This window comes from Eschrichtius robustus, chromosome 4 (genome assembly GCF_028021215.1).
Source record: "Eschrichtius robustus isolate mEscRob2 chromosome 4, mEscRob2.pri, whole genome shotgun sequence".
Lineage (NCBI taxonomy): Eukaryota > Metazoa > Chordata > Mammalia > Artiodactyla > Eschrichtiidae > Eschrichtius > Eschrichtius robustus.
In genome coordinates, this window is record NC_090827.1 from 139,538,658 (window position 1) to 139,552,490 (window position 13,833).

Here is a 13,833-nt window from a genome sequence, read left to right on the forward strand (position 1 = left end):
GTTTGGAGCATTTAATCCATTCACGTTTAAGGTAATTATCGATATGTATGTTCCTATGACCATTTTCTTAATTGTTTTGGGTTTGTTTTTGTAGGTCCTTTTCTTCTCTTGTGTTTCCCACTTAGAGAAGTTCCTTTAGCATTTGTTGTAGAGCTGGTTTGGTGGTGCTGAATTCTCTTCACTTTTGCTTGTGTGTAAAGCTTTGATTTCTCCATCGAATCTGAATGAGATCCTTGCCAGGTAAAGTAATCTTGGTTGTAGGTTCTTCCCTTTCATCACTTTAAATATGTCATGCCACTCCCTTCTGGCTTGCAGAGTTTCTGTTGAGAAATCAGCTGTTAACCTTATGGGAATTACCTTGTATGTTATTTGTCGTTTTTCCCTTGCTGCTTTCAATAATTTTTCTTTGTCTTTAATTTTTGCCACTTTGATTACTATGTGTCTCGGCGTGTTTCTCCTTGGGTTTATCCTGTATGGGACTCTCTGCGCTTCCTGGACTTGGGTGGCTATTTCCTTTCCCATGTTAGGGAAGTTTTCGACTATAATCTCTTCAAATATTTTCTCAGGTCCTTTCCCTCTCTCTTCTCCTTCTGGGACCCCTATAATGCGCATGTTGTTGTGTTTAATGTTGTCCCAGAGGTCTCTTAGGCTGTCTTCATTTCTTTTCATTCTTTTTTCTTTATTCTGTTCTGCAACAGTGAATGCCACCATTCTGTCTTCCAGGTCACTTATCCGTTCTTCTGCCTCAGTTATTCTGCTATTGATTCCTTCTAGTGTAGTTTTCATTTCAGTTACTCTATTGTTTATCTCTGTTTGTTTGTTCTTTAACTCTTCTAGGTCTTTGTTAAACATTTCTTGCATCTTCTCAATCTTTGCCTCCATTCTTTTTCCAATGTCCTGGATCATCTTCACTATCATTATTCTGAATTCTTTTTCTGGAAGTTTGCCTATCTCCACTTCATTTAGTTGTTTTTCTTGGGATTTATCTTGTTCTGTCATCTGGTACATAGCCCTCTGCCTTTTCATCTTGTCTATCTTTCTGTGAATGTGGTTTTTGTTCCACAGGCTGCAGGATTGTAGTTCTTCTTGCTTCTGCTGTCTGCCCTCTGGTGGATGAGGCTATCTAAGAGGCTTGTGCAAGTTTCCTGATGGGAGGGACTAGTGGTGGGTAGAGCTGACTTTTGTTCTGGTGGGCAGAGCTCAGTAAAACTTTAATCCTCTTGACTGCTGATGGGTGGGGCTGGGTTTCCTCCCTGTTGGTTGTTTGGCCTGAGGCAACCCAACACTGGAGCCTACCTGGGCTCTTTGATGGGGCTAATGGCAGACTCTGGGAGGGCTCATGCCAAGGAGTACTTCCCTGAACTTCTGCTGCTAGTGTCCTTGTCCTCACAGTGAGCCACAGCCATCCCCCGCCTCTGTAGGAGACCCTCCAACACTAGCAGGTAGGTCTAGTTCAATCTCCCCTTGGGTCACTGCTTCTTCCCCTGGGTCCCAATGCACACACTACTTTGTGTGTGCCCTCCAGAGTGGAGTCTCTGTTTCCCCCAGACCTGTCAAAGTCCTGCTATCAAATCCCACTAGATTTCAACGTCTGATTCTCTAGGAATTCCTCCTCCCATTGCTCTACCCCCAGGTTGGGAAGCCTGACCTGGGGCTCAGGAACTTCACTCCAGTGGGTGGACTTCTGTGGTATAAGTGTTCTCCAGTCTGTCAGTCACCCACCCACCCGTTATGGGATTTGATTTTACTGTGATTGCGCCCCTCCTACCGTCTCACTATGGCTTCTCCTTTGTCTTTGGATGTGGGGAATCCTTTTTGGTGAGTTCCCGTGTCCTCCTGTCTATGATTGTCCAACAGCTAGTTGTGATTCTGGTGTTCTCACAAGAGGGAGTGAGAGCACGTCCTTCTACTCCGCCATCTTGGTTCAGGCTCTCTACTCCTGTAATTTAAATGTGGCAGCTGTAACTAATTTGGATATAAACTACCTGCTGTGCTGTACACATATCTTTAAAACTTTATTCTATAATCTATAATATATCTAAAAATATTCAGAAGTAAATTTATAATCATTAACCTGTCATACAGTGACAGTCTCACAGAAATAAAAAATGAAAGCAAACTGAATGAATTGTGAGATAGAAGCCCTGAATTAACCCCTATTTCTGCATCTGACCTAGATGGACTGCTTGGAGGCAGGGCAGCATCATGGGGAGCTGGGAGTAATTTCTCTTGCATCTGTCTTTGTGTTGTCACCCAAAGTGTGGGGTCGTGAGGAAAGTGTTTTCAGTCAGGTTAGTAGCTTCCATCTGAATGAGGACAAACATCTAGGATTCTGCTCCTTCCTCAATGGAGGGCATAGTGCAGAAATGAATGAGTCAGATATCCTTTATTCTGTGGATGTACAAGATGTAGCTATATGGTTCCAAGACTGTAATAGTAGAATTTTACAAATGACTTTAATAGAAATCATTGTTCTGTGGGTCAGCAATGAGTTTTCTATCAGCCAAATCCAATTGCATTTTATTTTTTTTACAGTTTTTACCCTTAGTGAAATCACCCTTTTTGAAGCCTTCAACACTGTTGTCCATTGTTCCTTTTTAAAACAAAATTTTCTCCTCTTGGTTAAAATAAACAAACCCTGCTATTTATTAAAAACACTAGAAAATACAACGGACAAAACTAAAAAAGGGAACAGATCCGTAATGTTACCCCTCAGAGAGAGCCACTCTTAACAACATAGTGTATAGCCCAACCTTTTCTTTCCAAGCGTATTTATCATTAAAAAATAGGATCATGCTTTAAATACTGTTTTAAAACTAATTTTCTCATTTAACAATATGTTACATAGAATTTTTCATGTTACCAAATATTTGTAATAGGTATAACTTGAATAGCCACAGATCAGATATGTGCAAAAAATGGAAGTATTTCATAACTGCATGGTGGGCTCTCCGTGATTTTAAGTGTCTTCTTTTTTTTTTTTTTTTTTTGGCTTAGCAGCAAAAAATGTAATGAGTCATCAAGTTATTCTTATCTTTTCCAATTTAAAACTCAGGCCATTTTTTTTTTTTTTTCCTCAGGCCATTTTTGATAGTCAAATTCAAGAACTATAATCTCAGGTACTGTTCAAAGCTTGTCCTCCAAATTTCTTCCCTTTCTCAAGAGTTTTTCCCTCCCTTGTCCTTTCTCTAATTCACAGACTTGTGTTCCCCTGAGGTGTCAGGGAAGGAAGGGTGGGGAATCTCTGAAAGTTCAGTATGGAATCGGTGGTGGGTAGGACGTGCATCTCATTCCCAAGTTCCCCCTCTGCTATTTCTTGTCGCTTGTATCTTTGCCTCATTTTATCTCTGGCGATGGGGATGCTTGCTGCAATCACAGCCCAGGGCTAGTAAGGTAGAGGACACCTCCACTGATCTCCAAATAGAAAGGTTCTTGTCCTTTTCTTGTCTCTGTGCAGCTGCTGCTGATTTTGGCATTGATGGACCTGCTGGGATCTTAGGACATATGACAGCATCTAAGCGTGCCTGCCTGGGTCCCTTTGAGGCTTTAGAAGCATCATGGCTGTTACTTTCCCTTCTCCAACCTCAGATTTGTCCCTACCCCTTCAAGACTTATGCTGTTTGGGGTCTCTTTTCTCCTAGGTAGCCTTTTGGGGTGGAAGCTGGCAGGTTGGCTGATGCTTACAACCAACTTCAGTAGCTTGCTCTGGGTCCTCAAAAATCCACACCTTTGCATCTTGTTGTGCCTCTCGGCCATCTCTTGGGATCAGTTTCTAAGTTCTCCAGCATCATGGGGAAGATACCAGGGGTGGGGCCAGGATGAAGGAAGAAGGACTTGTGCTCACAATATAGTTTCCAAAAGTAGATTCTCTACTATTCTTCACTTCCCTCTGCCATTTTATCTCCTATCTTGAAAAAAAACTAATAAACCAGTTCTGTCTCTTTGTGGTACCAGAGCAATGGGCAAAGTTGGACACAGAGGTAGGAATTCCTCTGAATTTAGCCTTCTCAGTTGTCCACAGTGGAGATGGATCAGAAGAAATCAAAAGAGAATCTATGTTTCAGTTTATAGTGACAAAGAAATACTTTTGTGATTTGTTTGGCATAATTTTAATTGTTGCAAATTGTTGCATGGTGTTCTATTCTATGTGCCATCATTTATTTTACAAATTCTTCTTTTTCACTTACTATGTCACTCGCCCCATTTTTTATTATAAACAAAAATAAATTATTTAACTGTTTTTAAAGTGCTAGAAATCATACCCCTCTCTCTAATTTTCAAGTTATCGTCTCTGTAATTGTTCAAAAATGCTATACTTTAGAAAAGTTTTTCCTTGTTTCTTTTCTCTTCTGCTCACAAAACTAGTTCTTGGTTTCCCTCTAATTTTCTTTCTTTCTTGTCTCTTGGAAATCCCATCTAGACTTACGCTTCAACTCTCACCTGGATTCATATGACTCCTGAATTTTTGTCTCTAGTCTTGGGTACTCTCGCTAAGAACCAGTCCCACACTTAAACTACTTGCTGAAAATCTTTACTTAAGGGTCTTTCTGGGACCTTTAACTCAAGATATTAGGACCGAACTCATTGTCTTTGATATTGCTATTTGATAATGGCATTTTACTAGCAATAGAGCATGGGGAAATGATTGGTATGTAACTAGACCTACCCATTAAGGACAAGGGCTGTGTAACCCAGAACATTTTGACATTGTTTTGATCTCACTGTTTTGGCCCAGTACACTTTTCTGTTCTCCATTTCATCAATGCCAAATAGTTAGTACACAGTAAACTAAATGATTATAAGGATAAAGATCAGATTAGCAACTGAATAGGCCAATATCAGAAAATGGAGCAACCTTGGAGTTATCTGAGAGAATTATAATAAACAAGTCACACCATTGACTCCTTAGCATCTAAACTAATGCCTGGTACATAAGAAGTAATCAATGAATGTATTGATACAATACTTAAAACTGACAATAGCTGAAAACGAACACTTGTTTTTGACAGATAAACGATTATCTTAGCTCATTCAGGCTGCATCAACAAAAATACCATAACCTGGGTGGCTTATAAATAACAGGAACTTATTTCTCACAATTCTGGAGACTGGGAAGTCTAAGATCAAGGTGCCAGCATGGTCAGATTCTGGTGAAGGCTCTCTTCCTGGTTGGTTCATAACCAGTGCCTTCTTGCTGTGTCTTCACATGGTTGAAGGGGCAGTGGAACTCTCTGGGGTCTCTTTTATAAGGACAGTAATCACCTCCCAATGACCCTACCTCCTAAAACCATCATATTGGGGGTTAGGATTTCAACATATGAATTTTGGGAGAGCACAAACATTCAGACCATAGTGTTCTACCTCTGGCTTCCCAAAATTCATGTCTTTCTCACATGCAAAATACATTTATTCCATCCCAATAGACCCCAAGTCTTAACCAGTTCCAGCATCAACTCAAAAGCCTGAAGTCGAAAGTCTCCTCTAAATCAGAAATGAGTGAGACTCAAGGCTGATTCATTCTGAGGCAAAATTCCTCTCCAGCTGTGACCCTGTGAAATCAAACAAGTCATGTGCTTCCAAAATACAATGGTGGGACAGATGTAGAGTAAACACTCCCATTCCAAAAGAGAGAAATAGGAAAGAAAAAGGTGACAGGTCCCAAACAAGTCCAAAACCTAACAGTGCAAACAACATTAAATCTTAAGGCTTGAGAATAATTTCCTTTGCCTGGATGTTCTGCCACCAGACCCACTGGGGCAGTGATCCCACCTTCTGGACACACTGGGGTATCCCCACCCCCATGAATTTGCTAAGTGAAGCCCATATGGCAGCTCTAACAGATTGAAGTTTCAATGTGCATTTCTCCCGGGATGGAGCCACACACCAATGTCTCTACTGCTCTGGGGTTGGGGGAGGTGGTGCCTGCCTCCATGGCTTTACTGGGCATTGCTCTAGCAGGGGCTTTCTGCAGTGGCATCACCCTCACCACCAAGGCCCTCTGCCTGCATCGTGTGCCTGCAGCTCTGGGTAACTCCATCCTTTGAAATCCGGGTAGAGGTAACCATCTATACTGCCATGGCTCTGCTGGGCAGGGGTAGGGCCCCTATGGCTTTGTGTGGAGTTGGTCTGGCTTGTTGAAACCCAGGCAATGGCCTCCTTCTTTTGAAACTGAGGAGGTAGCCCTGATGATCTCTGAGTCCTTTTTGGGGGTCCTTCTTCTTCTTTTATTTTTTTTTAATGTCTGAAACATTTATATTAACATATTTCCATACAAATACAAATATAAGATTTTTAGAAATTCCATGTAATGTCTGAAACATTTATATTAACATATTTCCATACAAATAACCCAATGAAAGTTTAGTATTAGTTGTTTTGTTTGTTTTTTTTTTTTATACTGCAGGTTCTTATTAGGCATCAATTTTATGCATATCAGTGTATACATGTCAATCCCAATCGCCCAATTCAGCACACCACCATCCCCACCACACCGCAGTTTTCCCCCCTTGGTGTCCATATGTCCGTTCTCTACATCTGTGTCTCAACTTCTGCCCTGCAAACCGGCTCATCTGTACCATTTTTCTAGGTTCCACATACATGCATTAATATACGATATTTGTTTTTCTCTTTCAGACTTACTTCACTCTGTATGACAGTCTCTAGATCCATCCACTTCTCAACAAATGACTCAATTTCATTCCTTTTTATGGCTGAGTAATATTCCATTGTATATATGTACCACTTCTTCTTTATCCATTCGTCTGTTGATGGGCATTTAGGTTGCTTCCATGACCTGGCTATTGTAAATAGTGCTGCAATGAACATTCGGGTGCATGTGTCATTTTAAATTACAGTTTTCTCTGGGTATATGCCCAGTAGTGGGATTGCTGGGTCATATGGTAATTGTATTTTTAGTTTTTTAAGGAACCTCCATATTGTTCTCCATAGTGGCTGTATCAATTTACATTCCCACCAACAGTGCAGGAGGGTTCCCTTTTCTCCACACCCTCTCCAGCATTTGTTGTTTGTAGATTTTCTGATGATGCCCATTCTAACAGGAGTGAGGTGATACCTCATTGTAGTTTTGATTTGCATTTCTCTAATAATTAGTGATGTTGAGCATCTTTTCATGTGCTTCGTGGCCATCTGTATGTCTTCTTTGGAGAAATGTCTATTTAGGTCTTCTGCCCATTTTTGGATTGGGGTGTTTGTTTCTTTAATATTGAGCTGCATGAGCTGTTTATATATTTTGGAGATTAATCCTTTGTCAGTTGATTCGTTTGCAAATATTTTCTCCCATTCTGAGGGTTGTCTTTTCGTCTTGTTTATGGTTTCCTTTGCTGTGCAAAAGCTTTGAAGTTTCATTAGGTCCCATTTGTTTATTTTTGTTTTTATTTCCATTACTCTAGGAGGTGGATCAAAAAAGATCTTGCTGTGATTTATGTCAAAGAGTGTTCTTCCTATGTTTTCCTCTAAGAGTTTTATAGTGTCCAGTCTTATATTTAGGTCTCTAATCCATTTTGAGTTTATTTTTGTGTATGGTGTTAGGGAGTATTCTAATTTCATTCTTTTACATGTAGCTGTCCAGTTTTCCCAGCACCACTTATTGAAGAGACTGTCTTTTCTCCATTGTATATCTTTGCCTCCTTTGTCATAGATTAGTTGACCATAGGTGCGTGGGTTAATCTCTGGGCTTTCTATCTTGTTCCATTGATCTGTTTCTGTTTTTGTGCCAGTACCATATTGTCTTGATTACTGTAGCTTTGTAGTATAGTCTGAAGTCAGGGAGTCTGATTCCTCCAGCTCCATTTTTTTGCCTCAAGACTGCTTTGGCTATTTGGGGTCTTTTGTGTCTCCATACAAATTTTAAGATGATTTGTTCTAGCTCCGTAAAAAATGCCATTGGTAATTTGATAGGGATTGCATTGAATCTGTAGATTGCTTTGGGTAGTATACTCATTTTCACAATGTTGATTCTTCCAAGCCAAGAACATGGTATATCTCTCCATCTGTTGGTATCATCTTTAATTTCTTTCATCAGTGTCTTATAGTTTTCTGCATACAGGTCTTTTGTCTCCCTAGGTAGGTTTATTCCTAGGTATTTTATTCTTTTTGTTGCAATGGTAAATGGGAGTGTTTCCATAATTTCTCTTTCAGATTTTTCATCATTAGTGTATAGGAATGCAAGTGATTTCTGTGCATTAATTTTGTATCCTGCAACTTTACCATATTCATTAATTAGCTCTAGCAGTTTTCTGGTGGCAGTTTTAGGATTCTCTATGTATAGTATCATGTCATCCGCAAACAGTGACAGTTTTACTTCTTCTTTTCCAATTTGTATTCCTTTTATTTCTTTTTCTTCTCTGATTGCCGTGGCAAGGACTCCCAGAACTATGTTGAATAATAGTGGTGAGAGTGGACATCCTTGTCTCGTTCCTGATCTTAGAGGAAATGCTTTCAGTTTTTCACCATTGAGAATGATGTTTGCTGTGGGTTTGTCATATATGGCCTTTATTATGTTGAGGTAGGTTCCCTCTATGCCCACTTTCTGGAGAGTTTTTATCATAAATGGGTGTTGAATTTTGTCAAAAGCTTTTTCTGCATCTACTGAGATGATCATATGGTTTTTATCCTTCAATTTGTTAATATGGTGTATCACACTGATTGATTTGCGTCTATTGAAGAATCCTTGCATCCCTGGGATAAATCCCACTTGATCGTGGTGTATGATCCTTTTAATGTGTTGTTGGATTCTGCTTGCTAGTATTTTGTTGAGGATTTTTGCATCTATATTCATCAGTGATATCGGTCTGTAATTTTCTTTTTTTGTAGTGTCTTTGTCTGGTTTTGGTATCAGGGTGATGGTGGCCTCATAGAATCAGTTTGGGAGTGTTCCTTCCTCTACAATTTTTTGGAAGAGTTTGAGAAGGATAGGTGTTAACTCTTCTCTAAATGTTTGATAGAATTCACCTGTGAAGCCATCTGGTCCTGGACTTTTGTTTGTTGGAAGATTTTTAATCACAGTTTCAATTTCATTACTTGTGATTGGTCTGTTCATATTTTCTGTTTCTTCCTGGTTCAGTCTTGGAAGGTTATACCTTTCTAAGAATTTGTCCATTTCTTCCAGGTTGTCCATTTTATTGGCATAAAGTTGCTTGTAGTAGTCTCTTAGGATGCTTTGTATTTCTGCAGTGTCTGTTGTAACGTCTCCTTTTTCATTTCTGATTTTATTGATTTGAGTCCTCTCCCTCTTTTTCTTGATGAGTCTGGCTAATGGCTTATCAATTTTGTTTATCTTCTCAAAGAACCAACTTTTAGTTTTATTGATCTTTGCTATTGTTTTCTTTGTTTCTATTTCATTTATTTCTGCTCTGATCTTTATGATTTCTTTCCTTCTGCTAACTTTGGGTTTTGTTTGTTCTTCTTTCTCTAGTTTCTTTAGGTGTAAGGTTAGATTGTTTACTTGAGATTTTTCTTGTTTCTTTAGGTAGGCTTGTATAGCTATAAACTTCCCTCTTAGAACTGCTTTTGCTGCATCCCATAGGTTTTGGGTCGTCGTGTTTTCGTTGTCATTTGTCTCTAGGTATTTTTTTATTTCCTCTTTGATTTCTTCAGTGATCTCTTGGTTATTTAGTAACGTATTGTTTAGCCTCCATGTGTTTGTCTTTTTTACGTTTTTTTCCCTGTAATTCATTTCTAATCTCATAGCGTTGTGGTCAGAAAAGATGCTTGATATGAATTTCAATTTTCTTAAATTTACTGAGGCTTGATTTGTGACCCAAGATGTGATCTATCGTGGAGAATGTTCCGTGCGCACTTGAGAAGAACGTGTCATCTGCTGTTTTTGGATGGAATGTCCTATAAATATCAATTAAATCTATCTGGTCTATTGTGTCATTTAAAGCTTCTGTTTCCTTATTTATTTTCATTTTGGATGATCTGTCCATTGGTGTAAGTGAAGTGTTAAAGTCCCCCACTATTATTGTGTTACTGTCGATTTCCTCTTTTATAGCTGTTAGCAGTTGCCTTATGTATTGAGGTGCTCCTATGTTGGGTGCATATATATTTATAATTGTTATATCTTCTTCTTGGATTGATCCCTTGATCATTATGTAGTGTCCTTCCTTGTCTCTTGTAACATTCTTTATTTTAAAGTCTATTTTATCTGATATGAGTATAGCTACTCCAGCTTTCTTTTGATTTCCATTTGCATGGAATATCTTTTTCTATCCCCTCACTTTCAGTCTGTATGTGTCCCTAGGTCTAAAGTGGGTCTCTTGTAGACAGCATATATATGGGTCTTGTTTTTGTATCCATTCAGCCAGTCTATGTCTTTTGGTTGGGGCATTTAAACCATTCACGTTTAAGGTAATTATCGATATGTATGTTCCTATGACCATTTTCTTAATTGTTTTGGGTTTGTTTTTGTAGGTCCTTTTCTTCTCTTGTGATTCCCACTTAGAGAAGTTCCTTTAGCATTTGTTGTAGAGCTGGTTTGGTGGTGCGAATTCTCTTAGCTTTTGCTTGTCTGCAAAGCTTTTGATTTCTCTATCAAATCTAAATGAGTTCCTTGCCGGGTAGAGTAATCTTGGTTGTAGGTTCTTCCCTTTCATCACTTTAAGTATATCATGCCACTCCCTTCTGGCTTGCAGAGTTTCTGCTGAGAAGTCAGCTGTTAACCTTATGGGAGTTCCCTTGTATGTTATTTGTCGTTTTTCCCTTGCTGCTTTCAATAATTTTTCTTTGTCTTTAATTTTTGCCACTTTGATTACTATGTGTCTCGGCGTGTTTCTCCTTGGGTTTATCCTGTATGGGACTCTCTGCGCTTCCTGGACTTGGGTGGCTATTTCCTTTCCCATGTTAGGGAAGTTTTCGACTATAATCTCTTCAAATATTTTCTCTGGTCCTTTCTCTCTCTCTTCTCCTTCTGGGACCCCTATAATGCGAATGTTGTTGCGTTTAATGTTGTCCCAGAGGTCTCTTAGGCTGTCTTCATTTCTTTTCATTCTTTTTTCTTTAGTCTGTTCCGCAGCAGTGAATTCCACCATTCTGTCTTCCAGGTCACTTATCCGTTCTTCTGCCTCAGTTATTCTGCTATTGATTCCTTCTAGTGTAGTTTTCATTTCAGTTATTGTATTGGTCATCTCTGTTTGTTTGTTCTTTAATTCTTCTAGGTCTTTGTTAATCATTTCTTGCATCTTCTCAATCTTTGCCTCCATTCTTATTCCGAGGTCCTGGATCATCTTCACTATCATTATTCTGAATTCTTTTTCTGGAAGGTTGCCTATCTCCACTTCATTTAGTTGTTTTTCTGGGGTTTTTTCTTGTTCCTTCATCTGGTACATAGCCCTCTGCCTTTTCATCTTGTCTATCTTTCTGTAACTGTGGTTTTTGGTCCACAGCCTGCAGGATTGTAGTTTTTCTTGCTTCTGCTGTCTGCCCTCTGGTGGTTGAGGCTATCTAAGAGGCTTGATGGGAGGCTCTGGTGGTGGGTAGAGCTGACTGTTGCTGTGGCGGTCAGAGCTCAGTAAAACTTTTCGGGGGTCCTTCTTTTTTGGGGTTGAGGAATATTGCCTGTTTTCTGCTGAATGGCTCTGTGGTTCCACCCTGTAAAATCTAAGAAGTCTAACAACATTGCTTCTTTCCTTTCTATCTCTTTCCCCTTCAGTTCAAATTGGCAGTTTTCCTGCTGGGGTAGCTGATTAAATCAATGGTTTACACCCATACTAATCTCCTTATCAAAGTTTGCATGGACATACCCTTAGTGTTCTCTTCCGAACATGTTTCTTATATTTTGAGATATGAATAGGCTGAGAATTTTCTGAATTATTAAGTTCTGCTTCTTTTGGGGTTAACAGTTGTCTTAAGTCCTTTCTTTCTTCTTGCATTTTACTATAAGCATTCAAGAGATGTCAAACTGCACCTTTAACACTTTGCTTAGAAATAGCTTCAACCAAATATTCAATTTCATTAATCATAAGTTCTACCTGCCACAAAACAACAGGGCACAAACATAATTCAGCTAAGTTATTTGCCAGTCTATAACAAGGATTGCCTTTCCTCCAGTTTCTCATTTCTGAGACCTCATCAAGATGGCCTTTTACAGTCTATATTTCTACCAACATTCTGTTCATGACACTTAAGTATTCTCTAAGAGACTGAGGTTTTGTCTATAGCTCTCCTCTTCTTCTGAGCCCTTACCAGATTCACTTTAATGGTCAGTTCATGGCAATGTATATAGACTTTTTCCAGCACGTACTTCAAAACACTTCCAGACTTACCCAGTTCCAAAGATGCTTCCACATTTTTAGGTATTTCTAAGGGCACCACTTGGTACCAACTTTCTATGTTAGTCCATTTGGGTTGCTATAAACAGAAATACCATAACTAGGTGGATTATAAATAATAGAAAGTTATTTCTCACAGTTCTGGAGGCTGGGAAGTCAAAGATCAAGGTGCCAGCGTGGTTGGGTTTGGTGAATGCTCTTCATGATCATGGAAGAGAGTGTCTGAAATTGAGTGTAGGGCCATATCAAAGAAGTGAGAGGCTAAGGCATTGGGGGGCTCATTTACATGGATATTAAAATCACAAGAATTATAGGTATAATGTAGTTGAGTATGACAGGAGGAAAATTCTTCAAGGAAGGAGGGGAGTGACTGCAACCTGTTGAGATTCAGATATATTCTGATTATGGAATCCAGAGCTGGGCATTTCTAAAGTGAAGGAGGATGAATGGCTTGAAAGCAAACTGAGGATCATGAAACACATCTACTTCATCTCCAGGTCTGTGAAGGAGAAGAAACAGTCACTACTTGGAAGAGCTGCAGGGCAAGTAGTGTCCTCAAGGGACAGCCACGTTTCCTTTAGATAGAGAAGGTGAGGGGAATTTTGAGAGAAAAGAATATAGGGGATTTGACAATGACTGACTGTGAATTCCAGAGGACACAATGGAAGGATTCAGGACTTGGGTTGATGGGGTCAGAAAAAGGACTGTGATGGCCATGGAGGGATTAGCATGCAGAGATACACAAAGTGGGTGAAGGACACCAAAAGATCAGTACTGAAGATCTCAGGGTGAGGCAAGGCAATTTGTGTAGCTGTGCTGAAGAATGGGGAGGCTGGAGGAACTGTCAAATTCTGAGACTTTTTCTCAGTCCTTACTAATGGAGCTGTGATGGTAGGTGAGGTGCATAACTGCTAAGATCTGATGGATCTCAGAGGCTTTCTTATGAGTTCTGCTGAAAGAGATGACAGGTTTGGAGTTCAGAAAAGAGAACTCTGCTGAATTGTTTTTTTTATTGAAGTACCGTTGATTTACAACGTTTCAGGAGTACAGCAAAGTGATTCAGTTATATATATATATATATATGTACTTTTTCAGATTCTTTTCCATTGTAGGTTATTACAAGATATTGAATATAGTTCCCATGTGCTATACAGTAGGTCCTTGTTGTTTATTTTATATATAGTAGTGTGTATCTGTTAAGCCCAAATTCCCAATTTATCCCTCACACCCCCGTTTCCCCTTTGATAACCATAAGTTTGTTTTCTATGTCTGAGTCTATTTTGGTTTTGTAAATAAGTTCATTTGTATCAATCTTTTAGATTCCACATATAAGTGATATCATATGATATTTGTCTTTCTCTGACTTACTTCACTTAGTGTGATAATTTCTAGGTCCATCCATGTTGCTGCAATTGACATTATTTCATTCTTTTTTATGGCTGAGTACTATTCGATTGTATATATATACCACATATTCTCTATCCATTCATCTGTTGATGGACGTTTAGGTTGCTCCCACATCTTGGCTATTGTAAATAGTGCTGCA